Here is a 10,117-nt window from a genome sequence, read left to right as displayed (position 1 = left end):
GTTCACCCATGAATTATTCAGTAGCAAGATGCGAAGCGATACCGAGACGCTCCTTGCACGCGTTCCCACCTAACCTCAACCCGTAGTAACACACTCGTTTGTACAGTAACTTGCATTAATATTTGAGCCCTCCGGCGATGGCGTAGGAAGACGTCGACGACTCGCGTGTCAACATATACGTCTCGGTAATCCCCGTACTTTTAACAATAGCTACGAGTAGATACCGCTGAAATTCATTAAATTCAAACCATAGTTACATGTAGATACCGAAATAATAGAATAATTCGCCGATATCGCGATATCATAAGAGTTTGAAATCCCGAGGTGGGCACTTGTAGAATCAAGATGGCGGGCCCAACTGCGGATTGCTCCGGCATCATTAATGCTCGTTACTCTACTCATATCCGAAGACCTGCTCGAATAGGATTTACTGTGACGATACATCCGAGTAAAATTAACTACACGTACGTGCACTCGTGTATTAAGGGTGTGGACATGTACCGTACACGGTAGAAACGGCAGCTGCCCCAACGGCCATACGCCCGCACACGTTCCGGTGAACGGCGATTAAAGGGAAGAGAAAAGGAGGCGGAAAAAAGTGCACGTGAAAAAGGCGAAAAAAGGAAGATCTCAACGTGCCGAGACGTACGTGCGAGTCGGCCTTAACGACTCTCGGCACACATTGGTTGTCAGAATCGGTTGGAACCGCACCTCCGATGCGAGAAACGAGACCGATTCGCGACCGACTTCAGACCTTTCCTAATATGGCGATTATCGATTCCCGATCTTCCGTACCTATCGCAGCCTTAATTAATTAAATTTACTTCTCACATAATTATTGCGTGGACGTCAAATTGAATGTTACATTTAATTATATCGTATTTTATAATGTTCAATGAGCCGTTCTCGCGACAAGTGGGTACACATATTGCGTTTCGCAACTTCGTGTAAGTGTCAACTTTGTTCCACATGACACGTTATACTGTCTCCTATTTCGATTTAATTTGAAAATTTCATTGGGACCATTAAGAGCGGGTTCGGGGAAGATTTAAGGTGAAATCACTGCCGACACGGAGACTCTTAATCCCGTGGTGTAAACACGATTTTTGGGGAAAAAAGATGGTTGGCCATTTCGGAAACCATTAACTGAGAGTACAAGTCCGTGCAACTCGTGTACAATTACGTTCTACACGGTGAGTTCTTGTAGCATCTCCGTTCATTTAATATTTGCAAATTTCACCGGGTGTATTAGGAGCGGGTCAAGTGGAGATTTAAAGTGAAATCATTGCCGGGAAGAGGAGACACGTCCGGTGGTGTAAAAACGGAATGGTGGCCGTTTGGGGAATCATTAACTGGAACACCTGGTTTTCTGTGGGGGAGTGGTTGAGAACGTACAGGGTGATGGCCATCCCCTAGAGGGTGATTAAGTGAAGCACCACGATTCATAAGGGAGGCCAAGCATGAAACTGTTGCTCCCCAGGTTGGCACTCTAAACCTTCGGCGGGAGTGACTGCTGTTGGTGGAGGGGATTACTCCTCCTTCGACCTGTCCGAGAACCGAAAACCTATTTCCATGACAGTCGAAACAACATCTGCTGCATACGGTTTCGAAACGGTCCTATACAGTCCGCCATGTTGAATAAACGTGCTCGTTAATTGATAACGATGGCCAATTCGAGTGCACGCGGCGTCGCACTTTTTTCCAAGGAAATCATTCCTGACAATGATGAATCGCGTTTCCGCGGTGTATCACTTAAATTTTTGGACGCCACGCGCTCAGTTGTATTTCTCCATAATTGGACACTCAGTTTTTAATGGAGACGAGCTGGTGCACGACTCGTTTGTGACAATTTCTCTTTACACTCGTTTTACCCGCAAAAAAATAGAAAGTAATGCCGCGCGTCGGCGACGTTTAGCTTTACGGCCAATAATGGCTGATCGTTCAATTTACAGTGTAAATAAATCGTTAAGGCACTTCTCGCGTTGCCTTTCGACTGATAAAGGAGGGTCATAAAGGAGATCGCGGCCGCTGAGCGATTTAATTGAGTCGATACGGTACCAGTCGATAATTAAAGGTCTCGATTGAAGCCGAGAAACGCACTTGCGTGCTTTGCTCTGTCATTGCGACGATTGGCTTCGAGATTTAATGAGATCTGCAAGCAGTACTTCTTCGGAGTTATCCGGAAAACATAACGACGATGCTTGTAGTCTCATCGCGTTTATTTAACGAATACATGTTAAACACATCTCGTACATCTATCGCTTATTAGACTTGTAACTTAAGATACTTCATTACTTACCAATCTCGTTCAACGGGGAAACAACTCCAGTTACAGCAGATGACTCCAACGGTCGATGCGGTAAAACCTGAAAGAAGAAAAAAAAATACCAGTTACACCTGACCAAAGCAATTGCCGCACGATTAACCTCTCGACGTGTCTAATAGCAGGGAGACCGTGAAGTATCCGTGGCACTGAGATGGCGGCTTTTTATCCCGGACAGGGAAAAGTCGTTATAATCCGGACTACTCGAGTAGCGCTACAAGTAGTCGCGCGTCTCTGGTGGGGACGCAGCGGTCGCGGCGCGCGTGGGAGAGAGACTGAGCGAACGTCGCGCCCGCGCGGGCGAGAAGGACGCCGCGCTCCAGACGAGAGCTCAGACTCGAGGTAGAAGCGGAGACGGATAGATCGTATCTGACCCGCCGCGAGAGACGGAGAGGGAACAGGGGGAGTGGGAGTGCCGGAGAGAGACGGAGAAACACGTGCTGTCCGGCAGCCGTGGCGCGTGCCGGCGCGTGCCTCGGGACTTGTGCTTCTCTCATTGGCGTAATCCCTCCTTTTCCGTTCTCCAAGTTTTTTATTCTACAAATACGCACCTCAACGAACCATACCCCGAAATTAACCTTATCATAGGACCGTCGCGGTCCTACGTCGAGACCCGCTCGACATTAACAAGGCGACGTTTACAATTTCAGAAACTCCCACCGCAAACGGTTAAATCAAGGACGACGTTTTCATCCAATTTTACTGAATATTTTGGATCGCGTAATTGAGAATCATTAACGGCGTTACTTTTCTATTAGGCTCGTTCTTCCAGTTATCCAGGAATAGGAATATTGAGTTGTTTGAGTTTGGGGTTATTTATTNATGTAATAATATATAGTAAGTATGGGGCGATCATTTTTGCGGGGTTTCCTAAGGTACGCCAATGGGAGATGCGCTACCGACCAATGGGAGGGGAGAACGGCTCGTGTGGGCATTCGAGGGAGCGTTCCGGTTAATGCGTCGCTCATAGAGGCGCATTTTCATCGCCCGAGCGTGACTCCGAGCTGTCTACACAGCGACCATCCTCGCGAAACAGTTCCTATGAAAAATCCCGTATAGTATAATGTATAGCGTGGGTTTTTGTCCTCTAGAGTCTTGCGGCCATCTTTGGGCTTCTTGAAAGGGGGCATCACATTCAAATGGGGTTATTGGACAGTTTCTGGTGCGTTCCCAGAACTCTTGAGACCAGCTAACGGATTGGAACCGGACCAAGAATCAGTGTCAGCGACATCCGTCGATCGTCCGTCAATAATCGGCCTCGGATCCTCCTTAATTGAACGGCTCACTGCCCGCCCATTTTCGCATTCCTCTTTTTGCCCGCCTTTTAACCCGACCATGATATTTTTAAGGTATCCTTAGACTTTTGTTTCCTTTTTAGAGACACGTGTCCCAATTTCGCACAACTCATCGATCCGTTTCTCATGTTCCTTGTTATAAACCCATTATCATGTCCGTCGCCCTGGAAAGAGTAATGCTCACCGTGCATCACTCACAGATTAATTCGATATGTATTATTCAGTGGTCCAGCATGCGTGACCGATGATAAGCTTAGGAAGGCATTCAACATTCGATTAAGAATTCGCTTATTTCTTCAATTACCACGGTATTTACGAATTTTAATATTCTCCTAAAGAAACGCCTTCATAAAACGTTATCACAGACCTGAAAATTCGAAGACTACCAGTTTCTCATTCTTAACCCTTCCCTTATTTTCTCATCTCGTGATGTTTTTGCTTATACGATACATCCCGCGATAAAGACTCGTATCAAATATCTTTATCATTAATTTCGGAATTTTCAAAACACCACTTCCTCGATTTACAATCGCTGCACTTTTATCTCGTCTCGTAACGTTCTTCTTTACATAATGCACAACCAAAGAGAGACCTTTATCTTTCTTTGGCATTTCTACAATCCTAATCTTCATTCCAATTTACATCCTCGTCCATTCTTCGGGGTGATTTTCCAGGGAGTCTTTATTACACGGAAAAGAATCGAGGAAAATTTACATACATTTTTACACCGTATATAATTGAAGTTTTACATGAAAAAGCGTAAAATGGAGAGATTACAAATCGGAAAATGTATGAACGCCCGTGACATTGTATGTTTACTACATTACTGCATTTGTACTTGAATTAAATGTAACATTGCATTGTAATTTTTCTCGTGGCATGTAAGACTTGTACTTGTAATTAGGTGCCTTCAATTAAATTTTCACTCCGAGACCTCGTATTACCATCGTTTTGACATAGAAGCGCATAAAACACTTTTTTGCCTTTATCCCGTTCAAATGCAAGTTTATCGATTACCAGAGTGTTCTAAATTGTCGTAAAATTGTCCTGACCCGTTTGTTTCTCATATCAGAGCCTTCGATAATTGTATATTGACCGAAATATGAGAGCTCGACGCCATTTTGGTTCTGATCTGGACCAAGTTAAACAATTTTTTCCAAAAATCCAAATTTGGAATGTGTCAGGACAATTCTTAGATGATCGTGATGACGTGTCAAAGTTTCGGACAGTTTGGTCTAATACCCTTAAAAAAAAGTGTTGTATTCGAATCGACTGATTTGAAGGGGGTTTCACTTCACCTTAATGGGGGCATCAAAGTAACCAATGATCTAGGATGTTAATTTACATGGGAATTTTTGTTCCAGTGTAAGTACCTTGCAGGTAAATCTCTTTTGTTCCGGTTTATTCGATCGGCTGGGACGGTTCAATTCCAAGTGGGACCGGTCTTTCCGGTGCGGGATGTTCCGTGTGTTCCTCATAACTAAAGCCAAGGCACGCGTTTATCTCCGGTTCGAGTCGCTCGTCCATTTCTTACGGCGCGCCTCGAGGACGTTCCTCGGGCTCGAACTCCGGGGTGTTCCTCGTAACTAAACTGCGGAACGCCTGGGAAGATGGACAAAACCTTACCATCGATTCGCCGGTAAAACTTTAACCGGACTAACGGAACGGAACCGGATCGCGAATCCGTGTCAGCATCGATCCGCCGCCATTAATTGCTTGTCCTCCCTAATTGATCCGAGAGAACGACGACCGCGCGGTCTCTTTTCACTTTTTCGATTTTTAGCGCGTGCTTAAGTCTCCTCCAAATCCCTAGGGACGCTTAGCGAAGGTAAGTTTCGTTTCCTAATTGTGCGTGTGCAACTTTTCGCTAATTCGATTCCATCTTCTATGAATTTTTGAGGAACTGAAAGTGGAGATGGAAGAGAGAAGACGGGCCGTTTCCTCCCCATTTCGCGTACACTGAGGAAAAAGATACACTGTCGACATATATATCGTTGCCTGAATCATATTCAATTGCAAGGTAAAATTATTTTGTTGAGAAGAAAAATTAACGTATTTTTAACGAATTTTTCTTACGCAATTTCTTTTTTTTTACGCATATTTCATCGCATTTTGTTGTCGATGCGGGTTTCAGTCAATTAACTCTTTTTGTTTTTCTCACCAAGAAATATTGCGAGAGGATGAAATGATCGTTCCTCTTCTTTGTTTTTATAAGGATATCAGAAGAGTGGGTGAGTTATAAGTCGCGTATATCGTACATTCGTGAGGTGAGGACGCCATCTTGGTATGCCAACACCTCGGGAGTAAGAATTGAACGCCATTTTCGTTCAACTTCATTTTACCCGATCGTCAATTGATATAACGCGCAGTTGCAACTGCAAAAACCGTCGCATCCTTCGCGTCGTCGTATGCCGTCGAAAGCCAATATCTGTTGTTCTCTCTTGTGCAGTTTTTCAGGAAGTCTTCGGCGGTTAGGACGAACGAGTTAAAGCGTCGTCTGCAGGTTTGCACGTAATTACGGAAGCCGGCCTCACCGACTGTTCGGACGCGATTAACGCCTCGATTCCGATGTACCGTTTGGCCTACTTCCGGTGTTACGAAACGGCAAAAGCGGAGCGTATGCCACGTCGGCAGAAAAAGAAGAAAAGGAAAAGGAAGAAAGAGAGAAGGAACCTGCACGTAATAAAGGCAGGACGAGAGAGGGTAATGAAGGTTCGCGTGTCTAGAGGAAAGATCCTCAAGGCGAGAGATTTCGCGTTTGCATCCTCCGTTGAATGGAAGCGAGACCTGGAGGAAATCCCATTTATGGTTTGGCGGCACAGAAACGCTCCACAAAGGTCCGGCCGGACGTAATGAGAGTACGCGAGAACGCACGACATACTCTCCCTTCCCTTTGATTATCGAGTGGCCTATCGGGCGACTCCTTCTTCCTCTTGTCCCGCTTTTCCCCCCTTGCTCTGGAATTGCGACAAAGGCGCTAAACGCTCGAAATCGTGGGATCTGTGTCGGCGAATTTCACTTTTCCCCGCGGTGAGGACGCCAGAGGTGAGGCCGCCATCTTGGTACCCCGATACTCCACGAGTAAAAATTCAACACGCGGTTTCGCCCAGGATTTCGGTCGAAAGGGACGAACGCCATATCTTCGTCGCGCCTTATTTTACCCGATCACCGATTGATATGACGCCGCAGCTGCAACTGCAAAAACGACGCATTCTTCGCGGCGCCGAAGGCCGTCGAAAGCCGACGCGCCGCCATCTTGGTTTTGCCTGTATTACGAACGAAACTCGCCGCAGTTCGTTCATCTGGACTGTTTCTTTATTTTTAACCGAGCGTGCCACAATTACCGCGTTTATCGATATCGGCGCCGATTGGCTTGTTTCGCGCAAAATGCGCCGATAATCGGCGTTTTCCATGATCGACCAATCACCGACGTCACCTGCGCCGCATAATTTCCGAAGCAAACCGGTACTTATCGTACCTAGAGTGACATCACGCGGACTAATTGCTTAAAAATACTGAGTTTCTTGAAAGAAAGAAGGAGAAAGAAAAAAAGTAGAATTTACCCGAGCTCTCAGTGGGAAATACTTTGAAACGAGTCGCAGCATAGCAGGCAGCTTTTGACTGCAAGAAGAAAATTGTAATTCTTCCGAGAAACAATAAAATGTATTATTATAATGAAATGAAAAACCATTGATATCTGTTTTGCAATAAAACGTTCAATATGTCTTGTTTCAACGACGAATTAACTAAGGCTCCATTTTGGATATAATTAACTTCCGTTGTCGGTAATAAGGTTGGGCTATAAGTCATTGATTTTTACGGTAGGAAATGTAATTATCGGTCTCATGAATATCGGGTTTTCACGCTGCTTTCGTAAGTCTCGATCAAAATGGAGGCATGCGGAAAAGAAGGGAAAGCGATAGTCGCCATTGTTTCCGCAGCTGTTATCCCAGTTTTCCACTATTCATCGGCTATTGCTATGGTAATCGGGCCGTTGCATTGTTAACCTTCGGCCACCGCGAGGGAGCCATTGTTAGGTTAGAACCTTCGCGAAATTGCCGGATCCTCCGCCATAACCTCAATTTTTCCGCCACTGGTGAGATGTGCATTTATTCGACGCGATGGTCGCGACAAAAGAAAAGAAGGACGATCCAGCGAATAATTCGCGTACTCACACGCGAGTAGCTGGCGGAGTACCGCGTTAATTTACAGCTGCAACTGCATGCCGGTATGGCATTACCTTGGCCGGTAATGGCGCAGTAATAACGATAATCGCGTTTACCACCGGTGATTATCGATCGCGACCGGAAAGGTTCGATACGTGCTCGAGGAAATGCACACACGAATTACGTAATAATAAGCAGGCAATTGCGGTAAAATCGAAGGCGCGAGGGAAGAACAAAAGATTAATTGCGCAAGTGCGACTCGATAATACTTGTCGCTATATACAAACTAATTACAGACCTATTCTAAAAATGATAACACTCGAAATCATAAAAGAACTCTGAAAACCATTAACACCTACCCCGAGGAAAAAAGAAACTCTTCGAGCCAAAGAATTATATTTTTAATTCAAAGAACAATTGCCGAAATAAATTGTCATAATATTCGATTTCATCGGAGTTAAATTCTTTAAGTTAATAAAAATATTTCTTTGGTTCGGTACAATGTTTTTCTTCTTTTTTTTTCCCCTAGTATACCAACGCTTATTTCAATGAAACTTCCTGGACAATTTTTTATATTAGAAATTGAACATTATTTATAAAAGTCATTTGGTAGTTGAATACATTCAGACGTTATCGTTTGCATGCAGATTAAGGGGATGTGAAAGTGGCAATTGAGGGGCCGATCGTTCATGAAACTTTTCGCTGAATTGGGTGTAACGAATCGTTAAAAATTGTACGTGTGAATATGGAGTTTGTAAAGAAGGTCCTCACACTCGTGAAATTTCAATTCTTATATATTTAAAAAATACCTATGAACAAATTAAAAAAAAAAATTGAAATTTCATGAGTATCAGGACTTGCCTCCTAGTCTCCATATTCACATTGTAAAGTTGGAAACGATTTGGTAAACCCAGTTCGGAGAAAAACCTCATTGACGCGACATTCACATCCCCTTAATACAGGTTCCTCGATAATTTTTCGTATTTAAAGTTACAGATCGTTGCAAATATTTATTTAAAATTGTTTTGTCGAGAATGCATCTGGCAAGTTTCTGGTGTCTGTAGTTCCTGCGCGTGGTGAGTCGCGGGAAGTTATATCACGAACGCGAGTGGGGGAACCGGGGCGAGGGGATTTTATGATTCGCCGCAGCCTCGAGCAATCCGAAGGGGACTCCCAGTTGGATCCCTCTAGTTTCTCCTAGAGCACGATCTCGGGTTGTGGAGGTGGACCCCTCCCGGGTAGGCGACCAATCGGAGAAGACTTACGACGCAGACGCCACGCGAGACGCCCTCGCCCAATCGAATCCCCCCCCGCAGCAATGCGCATGCGCGACATACGGACAGTTTAGATGCGCAGATAAGACATAGCAGCACGCACCTCATCGATTTTGCCCCACGGCGAATAGAAACCGCCGAGATGCGTTTTTCAACCACGAAAATTGTACGATAAGACTCTATAAAAATGTACCGCAAGAAATAAACGACGGCTGTAAAGGATTATTGTTTAATTTCCTTCTTTAATTAATATCGAAGGGTATTGTATATTTATTGGTAAGACTTCGGGTACGGAGAGATTCTAATTAGAGGATTAGAAATGAGTACGCATGATGATTTAATTTATGGGGGGGGGGAAATATTAGAGAATATCATGTCGCAGAAGTGACGCGCGTTTTCCGCGTACGGATCTCCTTCCTCCGCGACAGGAACGAGGAGTGACCGCTACCGGATTGGAGGATCGCGGTCGGGTCGGCTTTCCGATCTCGACTAGACCGAGTCACGTGGGATGATATCATCCCCACCCCTGGACACCCATTATACCTAGATGGGCGGAGCCTGAAGGTACCCCAGGTAGAGCATGCAGAGGTGGCGGACAGGTAAGGGAAGCAGAAGCACCACGCGCGATCCTCTTCGGCCGACAGTTGCCCGGTCAGTCAGGGTCCTGCTCTCGATCGGGACAGTCACGTGTCACCGGCGAACACCGAAGGTATCCCAGGATATCCGAAGGACCCTTCCGTGCGGAAACATTGGATACTCGTACTTCACCTATCTTTTACTGGGCCCTGCAAGATATATCAAAAAGCACGGACTAATCGAAGAATCGATCTCGGCCATCGCGAGATATCAGACGACATCGGACCACGTCCGGACCCAAGAGACCCAACTTCCTGGACATCTTATCCTGGAGGAGCAGCTGGATATCCAAAAACTTGAAGTTATCTCTGGATACTCGTTATCGCTAAACTTGAAGGATATCGACCAAAAGCGATCTGCTTTATCGTTTTTTTTTTTTTTCAATACGCGTCGTCGACTTGTCGGAGGATATTCATCGTCCTG

Source organism: Orussus abietinus, unplaced genomic scaffold, assembly GCF_000612105.2.
Source record: "Orussus abietinus isolate OABI.00-Male unplaced genomic scaffold, Oabi_2.0 scaffold6, whole genome shotgun sequence".
Classification (NCBI taxonomy): domain Eukaryota; kingdom Metazoa; phylum Arthropoda; class Insecta; order Hymenoptera; family Orussidae; genus Orussus; species Orussus abietinus.
Note: the sequence above shows the minus strand (reverse complement) of the source record.